A 20,430-nucleotide genomic window follows, 5' to 3' on the forward strand; every position below is an offset into this window, starting at 1 on the left:
TATAACAAGGAATGTAAGTTATTGTTTACGACTTGCCGTTGTATAAAATACCTTCAAACAACACTCAAGTTAGCTCCCACGTTATTACGAAATAGTCTTGAGATGGCACAATATCAATATACCCCGGTTACTGTCTAGGTGAGAAGAATCCGAGCGATGTTCTGTCAAGAAATACTGACATTCAACCAACGTCAGAGGGTCTTGGACACATTACCAATCAGCAAGGAGGACCGGGAAGTGAATTTAACGTTCGATGACGATGTAGATGAACTTCAAAGGAAGGATTTGATTTTTGGTCCCATAATGAGTGCAATAGAACATCCTGAGAATGCGGTTACAAGGGCAGAGAAACAAGCGCGTTGGTATGTGGTTAAGGAAGGAAGGTGGTACAGGACTCAAAAAATGGCAAGTGGAACGAAATTTCTCTTATGCATTCCGTTTGTATTAAGGGAACAATTTTTTTCCAAATCTACATTGTTCTATCTACGGTGGAGGATATCATTGCTACAGGAAATGTTACAACCGAGCGATAAAATCAGTATATTTTCCTAATATGGACAATTTTTTTCCAGGAGAAGGTCAGCCAGTGTGTTAGCTGACAGATCCAGAAGCGGAAGGCATGACGAACGACATTGGATGCACAGACATATCCTAGCTATATGTAATTCCAGTATGTAACTATGGACAAAATTGGGCCTTTTAAATGGTCTAAGAATCATCGGAATAAATACGTTTTGGTTTCTGTTGATAATGCTACAAGATATATGATCGTTCGCGCTGTACCAGCTGTTACAGCAAAAATCATAGCAGAGGTGATATTTGAAGAATTGATTACCAAACACGGCATTGCAGAGATTTTGTCAATGGACAGATTTAGTGGACATCGTAATAGGATAATGGAAGAATGAGCGGAACGATTTTGGTATGAAATTACATTTTGCTAAAACAGATGCCCATTACAGTATTGGGACTGTTGAACGGGCCATTGGATCATTCGCAGGTAATGAATCATTATATAGACAGGGAGTTTACCAACTGGGATGAAATTCTTCCATGTATCGTGTTTACGATGAACACTCAAGTTCATGACGGAAGAAAATATTCGCCATATTATTTACTGACAGGACGTGCACCCAGAACATTTTTCGAGCAAGATCTGGCCAATCCCTGTGAGTATATAGAGAACGAGGCGCGAATACAAGCTGTAAAAGAAGCACAAAAATTGGCGTACCAAAATTTACAAAAAAGGTTCAAATCACACAAGGAACAGATTGAGAAGAAGTATTCCCAACCGACGGTCGATGTGGGTCAAAATGTATTTAACAGAGAGATGCCGCGAGCCGCAATTTCAGCATGTTTTGGGGGAAGATTTAACATTAGAGGAATTATTTTGGAAAGAATGAATAATAATTCGTACAAAGTAAAATATCAAACTGCGAAAGGTCAGGAGAAGGTTGATACGATAGACGTTCGAAGAATCAAGCCATTTGTTGGACAAAAGGAAGAAGGAAGTGACCACGATGATGAACAGAGTTCGGATAGTGACAACTAGGATAATGAAAAATGGAGACTTTTGGTTTACGATTTTCAGTTGTTGGAAAAAAATATATCAATAAAGAAAAGTAAATATATGTTTATAAGTTTGGAATACTTAAAGTAAGATCACTGTAAGCAAAATGGATTTATCGGTTCACCGCGAGGACAACCAAGGTCCGTTCGAAGCCGAACGGAATGTCGGTTTCATCAATAAAATCATAACCGGTAAACATGTTTTGTTTACAGTAATTAGAGAAAATACGACTACAGAGAGTTTGTTTAAATTAGAGAATTATAATCGATTAATTGGTATAATAAAATATCTAAGGTAAAAATAAAATAAATAAATAAATTAATAAAATAACTGTACAAATAAGTAAACAACCAAGTAAACAATTAAATTTCAAATGATTTAAAAGATTTAAATTCATTAATCAGAAGAGAATAAGTAATTAGAGATTTTAATTACCTGCAGTAAACACCATGTTGAGAAACATAATAAGGGGCATAATTATGATGACGGTGACTGTAGCGGAAGACGACCATCAACAGGTCACTTAGACGGAAATTGGGTTGGCATTGGTTCTAGATGCTTATGCTTTTCACTCATCCAACTTAATGTATACGACAATAGAGTTACATTTAAATTTTCATGGGCCTGTGCCGGTGCACGACAAATGCACCGATGCTTACGCTATATTATATGAATACGCAACAAAGGAAAAAGAATTCAGAAATTACATTGTCAACTCATTACCTTACCATTTTTATACGAAAACGGCAAGACTAAGTGTATGCAAAATAATAGGAAAAACAGGTTTATATTTTCTTAGCTCTTAGGTTTATCATGAATTGGTTTCTCGGCATATAACTTAGTTCATAATCAGCAATTGTCATCGTCAGTAGAAAAGTTAGCTAAAAATGAGAATTTACTATCTGCTGAAATTCAAAACTTAAAATCATACTTCAATAATGAAATTTCCTTAGTAAACGATATTGTAGTTAAAGTGAAACATGTATTGCTGGGATTTAAAAATAAAATACAAGAGTTGTATATCTACCTTCATCAATCCCAACGGAAAATACTTGCGAATTTATTTGTGCATTTGGTTCAGGAAAGGGTTAATAAAATTATAAACAACATATTAAATAATCAGATTTCTTATCATATTCTATCGAATGAGGATGTAAAAATTGGTAAATTTACATGATGTACTAAAGCATAATATTTATAGATCAGATATTGATAGTGTTTTATCAAATGTCCAATATATATCTAATGAAATATCACTACGATGAACATAATGTTGATTTATTACTAAAAACACCGATAATATATGACGGTAGTATATCTATTATATATAATATTATATCAATGAGATATTTGATAAATATCACTGGGATATTTTATGAATTGACAGAGGCAGTATACTTAGCGGGAGGAAAACACCATTCGTTAGATAAAACAAAATGTGAGTTCAAAAGTTTTCTGTGTTTTTGTGAGAGTATCACGCTACATGATGAAGCGAAATCTTTAAATAACATTGTGCTGAATAATTCATTGGAAGGATGTCAGCAAAATTCGGAAAAAAGTTTAGGGAAGGTAATATTTAGATATACACATGCAGGTGTCATGTAATCATCTTTGCAACAAGATGCGTATATGACGAAGGTACGTGTACATGAAGAGATTACATCCACGAAATTAGAACAAGGAAAAATAGGTCATATTTTGTTAATTATGATAAATTTGACAATATTATTATTGGTGAGTTTGTTATTACAACTTAACAAATTATACAGGTACGAAATGAACATATTAAATTGATGGGAAATTCGACAGAGAAACAAATGAATTTTTCTATACCCACACAGGAATTAAATGGGTTGACAGAAAAATTATTAAAATTAAAAGTTGATACGACGGTTCCGGAACTAAGTTTAAAGACGGATTATATAATGTATGTCATAGGCGGAGTAATTGTTGCATTAATTATAACAACAACGTTGCTTGTAGTATTATATTGTAGACTGTACAAGGCGATTGATAAATACAAAATGCAGAATCAATAATAATAATAATAATAATAATAATAATAATAATAATAATAATAATAATAATAATAATAATAATAATAATAATAGTTGAGAAGTAATAATATAGACAATGAATTAGGTAAACAAGGTTGGTTGTGCCTTGGATTGGAAGAGATGGTGATGAACATTTGTGAGTATGGAGAAGAAATTGTTTTTGAGAAAAAAACAACCCGGAAAGTAAATAATAAATTAGGACAATAAACAATTGGAGGAAATATGTAGAGATACATACCAAACAGGATTGGTAGTAGTGAGCCATAAATCAGTAAGCCTAAATAATAGGACAATAGAACCTAGAGTGATGCTGTCCATTGGTTTGTTGAATAGGAATAACCGAATGGAGAAGATAAGTAGAAACTAACACGTTAACATCCTGTAGCCCAGTAAAACAAAAGAAGTAATTACGATAGAAATAGATAAGCCTAGTCCATCATAGACAAGGCTAGAAAACATCAAACAAATATAACAATAAGTAAGTTTAATGATAAACAAACATCTCTGAGGCAAGTAGCTAAAAGCTAATATAAATAACGAGAATAAAATAGTTTTTAATAAAATAGCAATAGAGCTAGAAAATAGATGAAATAAAGAATAAGAATATATATAAGAAGTAGAAAAAGTATAAATAATTAAGCTTAATAGACAAAATAAATTAGCTAGAAAAAGTAGGTAGAGTTGGAAAAATAGTGAGTTACCGAGAAGAAAATGATAGTACAACATCCAAAAGAGTGACTAATAGATCATAAAATAGTCACCATAGCATTTCTTCGTATTGCATCATTATTGCAGTTACGATAAAGCACTCAAAAATTTATGTAAAAATTGTATTTTGAAACAAGTTAAATTTTTAAATCTAAGTTTTTTAAAAGAAATTGGAAATAAAAACAATTAGTTATAAGAATAATAAAATATCAGTATTAATAATTAAATAATAATTAGTAATAATTGGAAGGTTCATTGGGTGACAAGTGAGACGTAAAATTCTAATATTTATGTTCTGAGAAGAATTGTTTTTATTTACACAGATAATGTAATAAGCAGCGAGGATGAATGACGAGCTTCACAGCACGGGAATTGACATATGGAAACCCTTCAAACCTCAGAGGGGCGGAGCTCATTAAAAGAAAGATGGAAGCTTTCCTAAACCCACGCCTTTGCATAATAAAAAAAGCATTTTTAGGCAAATAACGATGCAATATGTAGTAATTTCGAGTTTATAAAAGATTTTAATGATGTACAAAGAATGAAGTGAGTTTAATACAAGCATTATTGTATAAATAAGTAGTCGAAAAATTTTCGATCTGGAACATATTCACTCAATTCAGAAGCCCATGGGAAATCGAACAACCTGAACCGTCTAGCCACGGTCTTTTACGACCTAAATATTAGGGGTGTACATGTTCTCTTTTATAAGCAATTTTAGAGGGTGTACTCGTTCTGCTTTATGAGTACATTTTAAGGGGTGGACTCGTTCCCTTTTATGATCACTTTTCCACCCCTTCTTTTACCATAGCAGAGAATATATGGACACTACGAACACATAGTAAAGCAGATAATATCTTATGAGTACATTTTAAGGGGTAGACTCGTTCCATTTTATGTTTGCTTTTTCCACCCTTTCTTTTACCATAGCAGATAATACATAAGACTACGTAACATAGCAGGGATGTGTTCGTTTCCTTTTTGATCACTTTTTCAAGCCCTATTTGAACATATCAGATAATACATAAGACTACGTAACTTAGAAGGGATTAATTCGTTTCAAACCCTTATTTTAACATAGCAGAAATTACATAAGACTAGAAAGTCCCTGAACCGTCCAGCCATGGTCATTTACGACCTTAAGTTTAGGGGGTGTACTCGTTTCTTTTTATGTGCATTTTAGGGGAAGTATTTGTTTTCTATTTTAACATAACAGAAATAGCAGACAATGAGCACATTATAAGAAAGACTACGAACATAGTAAGGGATGTACTCGTTTCCAACCCTTTGTGTTGATCTCTCGCGGTATGAATTAGGGATTGGAGACGCAAGACTGCTAGTTGTTTTATATTTTCATTCAACGATAGGATGTACCAGAAAGAGGGTCCCCCGACCGTGCCCGGTGACATCATTCCTATTGCGCAATATTACGAGATGCATTCACATAGGTTTTTATTGATCGTTCGCAATCTGTCTTGTCATTCAACGATAGGATTTACAAAAAGGGGAAATCCCAACCGTAACCGGTGACATCATCCCTATTGCACAATATTGGCAATGCAATTACAAGGGCATAAGAGACTGACCGAGAAGTTCTTTTTAATCACTTGCTTGTTGCTGTTTAAAGAGTAAACTTCTTATAGATGAAGCTGTGATTTAGAAGTTGAATTTTTTTCTTAAATTTTGTTAACTATGTATCAGTGTGCTTTCCCTCAGTTCTCTATAGGTAAGGCATCTTATAACGGTAATATCATATTAAAAAACTCACTTGTGAACGTATTATAGTAACCTTGTTCTATCTTATAAAAACACACTTGGACGTATTATAGTCATGGCAACAATAGGCATGAAAAAGGTTAAACCGAATACTACCAATTTACTAACTGATACTCTATTTAATAATAATTTGAAAAAAATCATTTTAAAATGTGATAGTGTTTTAAATTAGGGTAGTGGTTGCTTTTAAATAATAAAAGAAAAGACTGTTTATATATATTAAAACAGTAACAAGATAATACATCTTTTAAAGTAAATTTTTCTTTGGCTACATCTTTTGAAAAACTAGTAGATTTAGAAACATGTTGATTCTTTGTAAATAGTAGTAACGAAATCACTTTACCGTGTAGAGATGTGAATGCTATAATTGAAAAACTATTTAATAAAATTTTATTTGAACAAGGAAACAGAGCAATTAAGAAATCAGGGTGGTCTCTATGTTCTCAACCTAACCATCTCTTAGAAATTAAAATCAGTAAATACGATTCATTGGCGTCATCATCTTATATAAAATTGCCTCAATTTATTTTATCTAAAAAGAAATGTGTTTTAAATATTCAAAATAATGATAAAAAGAAGTTTTATGTATTGCATTCTAGCTGCACTGCATCCTGCAAAAGATAATCCACTGCGTGTAAATAGTTGCATACAATATATTAACACTTTATTACCGTTATTTGAAAACACGTATATAAAATTCCCCGGTGAAGTAGAAAACATAAACAAATTTGAAAATATGTATAATCCCGTATTTACTAGGGAACAAATTTCTATTAATATATATGGTATTAATTATGATAATGAAACAATTTTTCCGTTACGTTTATGCGAAAACACATCTGTAGGTAAACATATTGATTTATTATATTTAAATTCTCATTATTGTTTATATTAAAAATTTAAATGGTTTAGTTAGATATCAATTATGTACTCATCAAGCATTTATTTGTAGACGATATTTAGTATCTTTTTATAACAAATCAAAATTAAATGAACATGAGAAATTATGTAAAGAACACACTGTAACCAAAATTAACATGTCTAAACAAGGAGATATTTTAAAATTTCATAAACTAAAATTATTATTACAAAATGATGCCATCATTGTTGCACATTTCGAAAGTTTACTGAAACCGATAAATAAAGAAATTGTATCCAATACGAAAACAATTCAGAAACATATACCGTAGAGCTTTAGTTATATTGTGTGTTGGAGTAACCAAAATATAAAATCACACCTAGTTATTTCTCGTGGTGAAAATGTATCGAATAATTTTGTCTGATATGGAGAAGGAATTAAACCAATAATAAATATATTAGATCAACAAAAAACAGTGATGCCATTAACTAACTCTCAGATACAAAAGTATAGTCTATCTACTAAATGCTCTGTTTGCGATAGTTATTATATAAGTGAACATAGAAAAGTGAAACACAATAATCATTTAACTGCAAAATATATTGCCACGTTGTGTAATAACTGTAATTTGCAAATTAAATGACAGAGTATTTTTATTCCTGTAATCTTTCATAACATATCTGAATATGATGCACATTTATTCGTAATAGAACTAGGTTGCACACTCGGCAATATATTTGTAGTTGCTAAAAGCACTGCGAAGTACATCACATTCTCCAAACATTTTAATTTTAACGTTAGACCTATTGGGTTATGTGGATTTATATAAATTTCTTCCGTACAGTCTCGAAAATTTTGTGTCAAAATTAAAATTTGAGCAATTCGTATACTGAAAGCAAATTTTTTCACACGGTAAGTTTCTTTTAATTCTCAGTAATGGAATTTATCCTTATTAACAAATAACAAATTTAGATAAATTTAAAGAAACTGAATTACCTGTAAAAGAGGCGTTCAATAGCAAATTGAACGGAATACAAACTTCCGAGACCGACTATCTATATGCCAAAGAGATTTGGCATACGTTTAATTGTCAAAATTTAGGGGACTACCATTATTGGTACTTAAAATGTGATGTACTTCTCACAGCAGATGTATTGGAAAATTTTCGAAAGACGTGTTTAAATGCTTTTAGTATTGACCCAATTTATTGTTTTACTGCGCCTGGTTTGGCATGGCAAGCCATGTTATATAAGACAAAAGTTGAACTTGAACTCTTATCATATATTAATATGTATATGTTTGTAGAAAAATCGATCTGTGGAGGCATCACAGAAGCTGTATTAAGGTATGATTTCGATGCGGAAAAAATAAAAATTCTATTCACTGTATATGAACAATCCATACGGACTATAAATGATTGATTATTTACCATATGGTGGTTTTCGGCGGGAGAAAAAATTTACGATTGAAAGACAAGAATAAAACTAATAATTGGTCCACCGATAGTAATTTTTTTCTAGAAGTGGAATTAGAGTATCCAAATAATTTACACGAATACCATTCCGATTCTCCGTGTGTTCCCACGAACGAAATTCTACAGAATGGTAAATACTCAAAATTACTATTAACATTTAAATCGAAATCGAATTATATTTTGCATTTTAGAGTATTACAATTTTTCTAAAACAAGATTTAATATTGGTAAAATTACATAAAATATTATGGTTTCTTCAAATTAAATGGCTTGCATCTTATATAGTAGAAAATACTAATCGTCGCCCAAGTGCTACAATTGAATTTGAAAAAGATTTCTATAAATTACTAAATAATTCTGTATACGGAAAGACAATGGAGAATGTACGTAATCGCATTGACATGAAATTAATTAATAATGAAAAATAGTGTAAAAATTACCAGCGCAAAATCAATTTCAAATTTGGATAAAATTAGGAGATAATTTAGCATTATTTCATATGCTAAAAAAATCTGTAACTCTAAATAAACCGATCTACGTAGGAGCCAAAGTTTTAGAATTATCAAAATTGGCAACGTATGAATTCAATTATAATATAATGAAACCTTGATATGGAGATAAGATTAGTTTTAATACATGGATACTGAATTTCGTTTAGGGGGCGCGGTGGCTCTGTGGTAGAGCGTTCACCTCTGGTGCTTGGGGTCCCGGGTTCGATCCCAGCCCCCGCCAAGTGAACTTTGTGGTGGACAAACACTGTGCTTGTGGGTTTTCTCGGGGTTCTAACGTTTCCTCCCACTTTCTTCATTCCACCATTTCACTCATCTCTCATTATCACCGTCTCTTTTAGCCTAATCGGCATAACCGTGGAACGTAAAACTCAAAGATTTCATTTCATTTCATTTTTGAATTTCGTTTACTACATTAAAACTGACGATATTCATAATGATATATAATACATGATTGAGTATTTTGATACCTCAAATTTTTTCAACGTAATCCGTATGGTATTCCATGGAAAAATAAAAAAGCTTTAGGTAAAATGAAAGATGAATTAGGTGGACTTCCCATTATTCAATATGTTGGTTTACGAGCAGAAAATTACGCAATAAAATCTTTTGAAAATAAAGTTTTGAAAGAATGTAAAGAGATCATGCTAATGTAGTTAAAGAACAAATTACGTTTAACGATTATAAATCATGTGTATTTTAAAACGAAACGATTCATAAACTCAATTTGAATTTAAAAGTAAACATCACAATTTAGCAACAAATCAGATAACAAAATTAACCTTAGATCCGCATGACGATAAAAGAAAAATTTTAAATTGTAACATACACACTGTTAGGGGTATCATAATAAAGATTTAACATGTGGGATTTATATATTGTAAATATGATATTTTAGTTTTTGTATATATTAGTGTAATATTGGTGGTAAACAAAAATATGTCACAATCAGTTCGAGAACAAATAGTTGCAGAATTACACAAAGGTGCAACACGAAGCTATCTTCGAATACCCCTTATAACGAAATGAATTCATGATCTTTGGCAAGCTGATTTAGTTGAAATGAATAGTGGAAAATTGACAGGTCTAGCAAATATAAATCGAAATTTCAAATATTTATTTACTGTGATAGACACATTTTTTGAGCTCTAAATATGCTTGGGCTATTCCTGTGAAAAATAAAAGTGGGAAAGAAATTACACAAGCTTTTATAGCAGTACTGAGAAAAGCAAACAAAAGCCCAAATTTTTACAAACTGACAAGGGTCGAGAATTTTATAATTGAGAGTTTCAAAAGGGGATGAACCAAAATAACGTTAAACATTATTCCACGTACAGTGATACGAAAACAAGTATAATTGAAAGATTTAATAGAACATTACGTAATTTAATGTGGAGATAATTTACACTGCAGGGAAATTATAAATGAATTGACATTCTGCTGGAATTACTAAATAAATGTAATAATACTATTCGTTCCACTATTAAAATGAAACCTCTCGACGCTATTAAAAAATAAAATGAAAAACATCTATTGACAAACTCCTATTGCAAAATGTTTTCTCTGATAAAAAGAAAAAGAAAATTTAAGGTAGGTTAATATGTAAGAATTAGAAAACTTAAACGTCCTGGTTTTTATAGAGGTTTTACAGCTATTGGAGTACAGAAATTTTTCTAATAGCTAAAGTTTCCTTCACAAATTCTCGAACATATCACTTAGTAGACTCAAATAATAAACCTGTTGAAGGAAGATTTTACGGACACGAATTACAATTAACGAAACTTCCAAAAACATATTAAAATGCGAAACAAATTTGCGAAAGAAAAATAATGAGGCATTTGTTAAATGGTTATGTGTGCCAAAAGGAGAAAATTCTTTCATTGATTTAAAGCATACTATATTGTAAAAAAGAAAACTCAAGAATTTATAGGTGAAGCATGTCATCACGAGTATTTCTTGTAGATTTTATAATTTCAAAAGGTGAATTTCATATTTTAAATTCTAGCAACACTGTAAATTTTCGTTGCTTAGTTAAATTGTCACCATCATCACGAGGTTTATCAGTATCACAAGTAAAAGGTATATTAAATCAAATTTCTTTTCAAACGCTGTGTTTTTATGTAAAGGAGAAAATTAAGCAAACTGGTTAAAAACGTTATTTAAAATAAATGTGACATATCTGTAATAGAGAGAAGAAAATATGGAGTGGAATATTAATTTTACATAAATGGTAGCAGATCCTACAGACTGTGGAGATTCATATTTTGTTATAACATTTCTTGACCAATATAGTAAATTATTTAAAAGTGTTGTGTGGTGTTATGGTGAATGGCAGCCGTTGTGTGATACTCTTTAAGGCTGCACGTTTAAAGAAGGTTTACCTCAAAATAATGAATTTCAAGCACACGAGGGTCCATATCTTGTAATTATTGATGATTTAATGCGTGAGTGTTATCATCGGATTGTAGATATTTTTACTAAGGGTAGCCGTCATAGATATATAAGTGTAATATTTATAACACAGAATATATTTAATCTACTAAAGGGAATGCGGGATATATCGTTAAATTATCATTATATTGTTTGTTTAAAAAATCCTCGTGACCGAGCTCAAATTAACCCATTAACGCCGAAATTATTTTTCGTTTTTATTTTCGGTGAAATTTTTAAGTTTGAGTTATTTAGGTGTAAAGACCATTTACGAGAAATTTTGAGTTCGTGACGTAAGCGGTTTTGTTGGGGTGCCCCGTGATCATATGAACACGCCAGGCGTTTAAGTACTTTCTTATATCATGACTAAGTTGATCGCCTGTTAAATTATTAACACATATGGAAAAGAAGAGAAACATTTATTGTCTTAGAAATTATTACACTTAAGAAGACAAAAAAGTCAGTATTTGGATTGTGGAATTGTCAGGTTATGGAGCCCAATATATATGGGAATTTATGGAAATTGAAAAAGAAGTTGGTGCGCGCACAAACCCATGCTACATTTGAAACATTTCGTAGGTACTGTATTTGAACACAGTGTTCTTGCACAACGTTTACCCTTAGACCAAACCACTAAGTGGTTTCTCCCATAAAGACAAACGTCATCCCTTACATGGTGTTGACTGCTGGACTCAGAAATGGCTGGAAGCACTGCATCTAGTAGAATGGCTTTATAATTTTCCAAAAAAAAAAAAAAATTGTACAGTATGTCTTGCAAATTCTAAGTGTAAAATGCTATTCTGGCTTTTCTCAACATTAGCCATGCGATTCGTGCGATACATCAATCATCCAAGAGAGAGGCGCCCACCACCACTTTTTGGACTTGATTCTAATTCTATAATATCAGATATCCCGGCCCATTTGATCAGTAAGTTTCTTGTGCTTGCTAATATTCTCCGAATTCATACGGACGAGTATTCTCTGTTTTCATTTTGGAAATTTTGCTCAGCATTAAAAACAGGCCGAACCTCGTTACACGTAACGAAGTTGTGACGACAGAGTTGTCACATCATCTTCACCAAGTCGAGTGTTATCTGTAAAAACAACTTCGTAACAAGCATGACTCGTAAGTTGGCGCCCTGTAAGGTTGTCCATTTCCATCTCCTTTTCCCGAATCTTCATCCGAAAAGAATTTAGGTCTCGGAGGTTCAGCGTGTCTTGCATATCATGCATGTCATCTGATTCTAAAATATCAAAAATTTGTTGAAGTGAAAGACCTCTGTATCTAAAGGGAAAACCATACAATTACCAGTAACAGGAATTGCTTAAGTCATTTCAAATAATAATAACAATAATAATAATAATAATAATAATAATAATAATAATAATAATAAAGTAAAAAGAATAGAGTAAGTCAACTGAAAGCATGTACAAACTGTTCTATATTGATATACCTGCAAAATTTTACTGTATTATTGACAACTATGCGTACGTACGTAAGAGAGAAGAAGCTACTTAAACGCCTTGCGTGTTCATATGATCACACTGATGCAAAACGTCAATAACCATGATCCAAATATCTTCAGATGAGTGGAATGTAATCTGCAACAACTTTTGACATCTCTAAAACATAAGCCAACAGAAAATGATTTGAAAGGATAAGATATAAGATTGTTTTTTAATACTTACTGTGAGGAAGATGCCATTTTTCTTGTTTTTCTGGCGCGTTGCGGATATCTGTACCTCTAGGTTACATTCACGCCGCAATGTGGAATTTGTTTTGTCTGAATATCGTTAACCTCACCTTCTCCTAGTAGTCAACACACAAAGCGTAAATAAACCACTGAAAGTAGGTTCTATAAGGCTTATTTTCATAAATACTAACTGTTATGATCATATGATCACGCACGGCGCTAATGGGTTAATTATCTGGCACGAAAATTGTATCCAGGTAATACAAAATTTATTGAAGAAACATATCAAAATGCAACTCGAATTGCACATGGTTATTTACTTTTTGATTTAAAACAAAACACTCCTAATGCGTAGCGAGTTCGAACAAATATCTTTCCAATAGATTCTTTTAATTATGTTTATGTGCCTGTAAAAAATAATTGCAATATGTTTTATACTCTAACAACTATTTGTGCTATAATAGCCGTAAAAATGATTAGTAATAAAAATGCATATTTGTTAAAACTTTTAGCAAAGTCAAAACCGAAAGAATGTAAGGCAATTTTACAAAATGCAGATCCTGATTTAATTCGCTCTATTTGCAAATGTTCCCATAAATAAAACAGAGATGAATAAATTTAAAAAAATATAAGAAGGAACTGAGATATTTGGTGGACACAGGTCCGTCATTAAAACAAAAAAGGAATAATTAAACAAAAAGGTGGTTTTCTTACTGCATTGCTTGCACCTATTTTAGGAGGTATATGATCAAGTTTAATTAAGTAATTATGCAAAACATACAAAAACTTATTTTAATCTCACCGGAATAATTACATCATTATCAAACGGTATCTAATCTTGATGATGAAATGAAAGAAATTTTAAATAATAAAAGTTTATATTTAGAAGAAAAATGGGTACGATATAGAGAGAGCTTACAAAAATATTTAAATATAATTCAAAAACCAGCAGCAGTTACAACAGCAGCTATAACATCTACTACTATTGATAAAGAGGAAGAGGAAAAAGAAAAAGACGAGGAGCAGGAGGATGAAATAATATCTACTCTCCCCGAAATTTTAAACGTAAAGCAAGATTTTTATTACGTAACTTGAAACAAAATCTTAATATTCAATGGAATGATAATGGAAATGTGAATATTAATAATAAATTAATTCCAGGTCCAAATATAGTGAATCTGGTATCCGATTTTGTTAGATGTCATAAGAAAAATATTTTAGTTGCCGGTTAGAAACCTTCTGCTACATTATTAGCAAGAGGCAATATACCTTTAGAGTACATCGGTAATCCTCAACGAATAGAACATATTAGAAAACTCACAAAAGTAGAAGGTGGGGAAGAGGACGATGATGATGAGAATGAAGAGGATGGTCCTCCACCACGTAAACGTAAAGCTATCAACAAATAGCGTACTTATAAGCAATAATACTAATATTCTATTCTAATCTATTGATATATTTGAGCATATAGAAGGAAATATGAATTTTCGTTATTACAGCAATCAAGCAGAAGGTGGTTACAACGTATAGAAAGGTACAGCATATCAAGAAGAATATGGCATTGGTAGTTTTCTAGGATTTTTATTCTGCACAGTATTTCCTTTATTAAAACAAGGTGCAAAGCTGTTGGTAAAGTGTTGATACGTACAGGAATTAATGTAGCATGAGATGTACTAGATAATAATAGACGTATTGAAGAGTCTTCACAAAATCGGTGGCAAGAAGCTAACACAAATTTAAAAAACAAAGCTCAATAAAATTAAATCAGGTGTTGGTAGGATCTGGAAGAAAAAGAAAGTTCATTTTACGTCAACAGGTTGTGGTGTGAAGCCCATAAAAAGGTCCAAATATATGTTTGATTGAATGATAATGGAACAAAGTAATAGTTTTTATCTCACACTTCCTACCAATAGTTAATATTTTCCTTAAAATACTATTGCTTGTTATACTACTAATTTATATCATCCTATTGTACTGGAAAAGGGAGTGTGGGAAACAGCAGTTGTTCAAGTACATTATACAAGTTCATTCCAGAATGTTTTCAAATATAGTAATAATATTTATTACCGTATCATGAATACAAAAAAGCTGGAACATAACAAAATCTTACCAGGACACTATAATCATGTTGATGATATTCTATCAAGATTAATCACAAAAGTGATATATTAAATATACAATTGAAAGTTAAAGCATCAGTAAAACGAATTGAGGGTAATAGAGTAAGGAAAGGTGAAGAGAAGCATATAGAAGTACGTCTATCTCCTTAACTAGCCAGAATACTAAGGTTTGATCATATACAACAGGAAGATATTGCAGTTGTGCATCATGCTCGTTATCCACCTGATTTACAAAAATCGCTACCTACAGTTATGTATATTTACAGTGATATTGTAGAACCACAAATGGTATATTACAAGTGAAAATTATCAAATGGTAGGTGATACTATAGCTCAATTTTTACGTATTGTAAATCCAATTTTTATAGAGTATGGTATTAATAATGTACATATTTTTGACAATCCTCATTATGTCACAGTGCAACGTAAAAAATTTGTTCAAATTATTATTGATTTAAGAGATAGTACAGGTAATCCACTTCCTTTCCAATATGGCATTGTATGTGTAAAATTACATTTTCGTAGACGTAATATTATTGAATATTAATATTAAGAAAAAAGACAAAAATGCAGTGTGAGTGTATGCAATCAGAATTAGATTTATTTGCTGGTTTACCCACTCAAACTAGTATTATAGGTAATAAAATAGTTCCATATGAGCCTGTGGCTTCAATATCTGTTAATGTACCAATAGAATTTGGTGCCCCCGGTAATGGGGATGACTATGTTGACCTAAGTCATACAATGTTAAATATTAAAGGTAAAATTACTAAATCAGATGGTTCTAATTTAACTTCTGCCGATAAGAAAATTGGTGCTGTAAATGAATTTCTGAATGCAATGTTTAGTGAAGTGAAATTATATTTGAGTAATCAACTTATTTCCTACTCTTCACATACATATCCATATCGACCATATATTGAAAAACTACTAAATTATAATGCTAATACTAAAACAACACATCTTCAAACATCAATGTGGTTTAAAAATAGTTGCAGGTCATATTGGCAGTGTGATCGATGGTAATTTAGGATTTAAACAAAGTTTTCTTCTCACTACCTTAAGTCAGTCATTTGAATTATTGGGTTATATTCATGCTGATATATTTAATCAGGAGATCTTTTTACTGAATGGTGCACAACTGCGTATTAAACTTATTCCAGCTAAACCTACATTTTGTCTAATGGGTGACGCAGATGCTGATGGAAAGGTTGTAATTACAGATGCAACATTGCTTGTGAAAAAGGTTGATGTATCACCAGCAGTTAAAATAGCACAAAATAAAGTATTACAAAATCCTAAATTTAGAATAAAATATCCTCCAACAAAAGTGCAAGTGAAGGCAGAAACTTTACCACAAGGAATTATGGATAGTACACTTCCAGATCTGTTTTCAGGCATAGTGCCTAAACGTATTATTATTGGTTGTGTTACTAATGCTGCTCTCAATGGTACTTATCAAACAAATCCATTCCATTCTCAACATTTTAATATGTCGTTTTTTACACTGTATGTTGGTGGAATGCCTGTACCATCCAAACTATTACAACCTGAGTTTGATAATAATCCATATATACAAGCATATTCTACGCTATTTACAGGTTCAGGTATTTATTATTCTAATCAAGGTAATGATATTTCACTTGACGAATATCCTAATGGTTATACTCTACTGGTGTTTGATTTAACTCCGTATTCTAGCGCTAGTGCTGCATTTCGTACTAGTCCACAACGGCAAGGAAATGTACGTTTAGAGGTTCATTTTAAAGAAGCACTGCCATCTCCTGTAACAGCAATTATTTATGGTGAACTATCTTCAGAATTAGAAATTGATTTTTAGAGAAAAATATATATTAATTAAAAAATGTTAAATACAATTGAACTTTATGAGGTATACAACAAAATTTGCCTCAAGACCATTTTATTGGTTTGTATGCTGCAGATGAGCTACCGCTGTTTATTCATACATTTCCAGCCGCCACATTTATAAACTGATTATAGAGATAAGCCTTGGGAACATTGGTTTGCTATTTATATATCTAATATATGTGTGGGAGAGTATTTCGATAGGTGTGATATACCTCCCTATATACAACATCATATAAGGTTTTTAAAACGAAACTATATGCATTATACATGGAATAATAGACGTATTCAAGATGATTTATCTCAATTTTGTGGACATTACTGCTTTCTATATCTAGCATGTCTTGCATATGGTTATTCACTATGGGATTTCTTAAACAAATTCTCACTCACCACTATTTTTGCTAATGATATTATGCTCTATTCACTTATAAGAGTATGGTGATGATGATGGTCACTGGCCAGAGATTAAGTTCTGCGTAAATGAGACTTGTTAAATGGTGTTGTTATTTTTTAAACACTGGTTGTAAAAAATCTTTTAACTCCTTTATTGCGGGTCCCAAGCCCTTGATGAGAAAGGAGGAGGGTTGGGGGTTGCTACCCCCGTAAAAGAAAATATTCTCTGTTGTGTTCAAATAAGGGTTGAAAAATAAAGAGAACAAATCGCCCCAGATTGGAGGTCGTAAAAGACCCATCAAAATAATAAGGGGTTTATAATGTGGAACGAAAACACCCCTATTATGTATTATCTGCTATGTTCAATTAGGGGTGGAATGAATTTGCCATGTTCATAGTATTTTCCTAGGGGTGGAAAAAGAGGTCACCAAAGAGAATGAATACACTCACTAAAATGACTATCTGTAGACAGTGAGTGGACGGTTCAGGGTGTTCGATTGTTATCTTTGCTATAACGTGCTCATTATATGCTATTTCTGTTATGTTAAAATAGAGGTTGGAACGAGTACACCCCTGCTATGTTACGTAGTCATATGTTAATTTCTGCTATGTTAATTAAAGGGTTCCTACTTACTATGTTGGTAGTCTTTCTTATAATGTGCTCATTGTTTTCTATTTCTGTTATGTTAAAATACAGAACGAATACATCCCAATAATTCTCATAAAAGGATACGAGTACACCCCCTAAACTGGAGGTCGTAAAAGACCACGGATGGTCGGTTCAGGGTGTTCGTAGTCTTATGTAATTTCTTCTGTTAAAATAAGTGTTTGAAACTAATACATCCCTGCTATGTTACGTAGTTTCCATGTATTCTCTGCTATGGTGAAACAAGAGGGAAAAGTGATCATAAAAGGGAACATATTTGGTCTAGGGATTAATTTGTGCGGTTGGTACGCACACATTGAAGCTGTAGTACAAACACAAAATACAAAAATACCTTAAGAAAAATATTGACCATCGCTAGCCACCACTTTCGCCCATCTGTCAGGCAATGTACGGATTCCGTGGCGAAAGAAGTCCTCATCCTTGGAAGCGATCCAGTCAGAGACCCATGTTTCGATATCTTCTGAAGAAGTAAACCGCTGTCCAATCAAATCGTTGTTCATGCAATCGAACAAGTAGTAGTCCGAAGGAGCAACGTCTGGTGAATACGGCGGGTGGGGTAAAACTTCCCATCCGACATTTTCTAAATAGGTTTTGACCGGTTTTGGGACATGTGGGCGAGCGTTATCATGTTGAACAATAAGTTTATCATGTCTGTTCTCCCATTCTGGTCGTGTTCTGGCCAGAGCTTGCTTCAAACGCATTAATTGTCGTCGATAACGTTCTCCATTCATAGTTTCACCCGGTTGCAGCAGCTCATAGTACACCACACCTTTCATATCCCACCATATGCACAGCATAACCTTTGCACAGTGAATATCTCGTTTTGGTTGTGATGGACCTGGTTCACCTGGTTTTACCCAGGCCTTTTTTCGTTTAGGGTTCTCGTAATGGATCCACTTCTCATCACCCGTAATAATTCGATGCAGAAACCCCTTTCTGCTCTGTCGTTGAAGCAGCAATTCGCAAATGGTTTTTCGTCTTTCAACGTCTCTGTCTTTCAATTCATGTGGAACCCAATGTGACATCTTTTGAATCATTCCCATGGCTTTGAAGCGTTTGGAGACTGTTGTTTGATCAACGCCTAATGCTGCTGCAAGTTGTTCCTGCGTTTGACACGAATCCTGCTTGAGCAATGCTGTCAATTCTTCGTCTTGAAATTTTTTTGGCTGTCCAGCCCGCTCTTGGTCTGCCAAGCCGAAATCACCACTTCTAAACCGTGCAAACCACTTCTGACACGTTCGCTCAGCTAGAGCATGGTCACCATACACTTCCACCAAAATACGATGACTTTCAGTCGCACTTTTCTGCATGTTAAAGTAATGCAGCAGGACACCCCGCAAAAACACTTTATCAGGCACAAACTGCGCCATGTTCACTTAACTACAAACTGGTGTTGTTGACGCTTTAATCCACTGCCCTATACTACGAACGATACGCGATGACAGGGGTTTGCAACACATGTGTGGATACACGGAACTGTGGGACGCTCCGTTCGTTGCGCCATCTCTTGTCCACCCGCACGAATTAATTCCTAGACCAAATACATCCCCAAAATGAGGCCGTAAAAGACATTGGGTGGAAGGTTCAGGGTGTTCGATTTCCCATGGGCTGCTGAATTGAGCGAATATGTTCCAGATCGATCATTTTTCTACTACATAAATACCTACATACGAGTAGTTAAAATCTATACTTATGTATGTAAATATGAGTGGTAATTAATCTCGATATGACGACTTTAAAAAAAGAATAAGAGAAAAGAAATGAAAAGAAGTCATATGTAAAAATAGTGGGTTTTAGCACTAAATAGATTACATAATAATAGGACAATAGTTCATTACAAGCAAATATGCATTATTTGTGCATTAAATATAAAAATAAAGAATGAAAAACTAGGCCTATGGGAAAAATGGTTTGAGATTTTCACCGATAGTACCCGCAGGCACAATATAGAAACTGATTAGTTTAAAATAGGTAAGGTAGGTAAAAATAGAGGAAGAATAGAGCCTCATACCTAGTTATTTTATATTTTACAGAATTATGGAAACGAAGGCTGCTATGTTAACTATAATTTAGACAGTGCTAGGGATGTTAGTAATTTTTGTGACGTTAGTGACGGGATATCTGTTATATAGATTGAGAAAATTAAACAAAAAGAGAGGAAGAATTTCAAGAAATAATCAAATGCAAGACATGGACATGGCCTATGAACAACCAAGGCTGGACTCACACTATTCTAGCACAGAGATTTACACTAAAATTAATAAACGAAACACTGAAAAACACTTCAAAACACACACATCAGTT

The sequence above is a fragment of the Thermobia domestica genome, chromosome 1 (assembly GCF_964235325.1).
Source record: "Thermobia domestica chromosome 1, izTheDome1.hap1.1, whole genome shotgun sequence".
NCBI classification, from domain to species: domain Eukaryota; kingdom Metazoa; phylum Arthropoda; class Insecta; order Zygentoma; family Lepismatidae; genus Thermobia; species Thermobia domestica.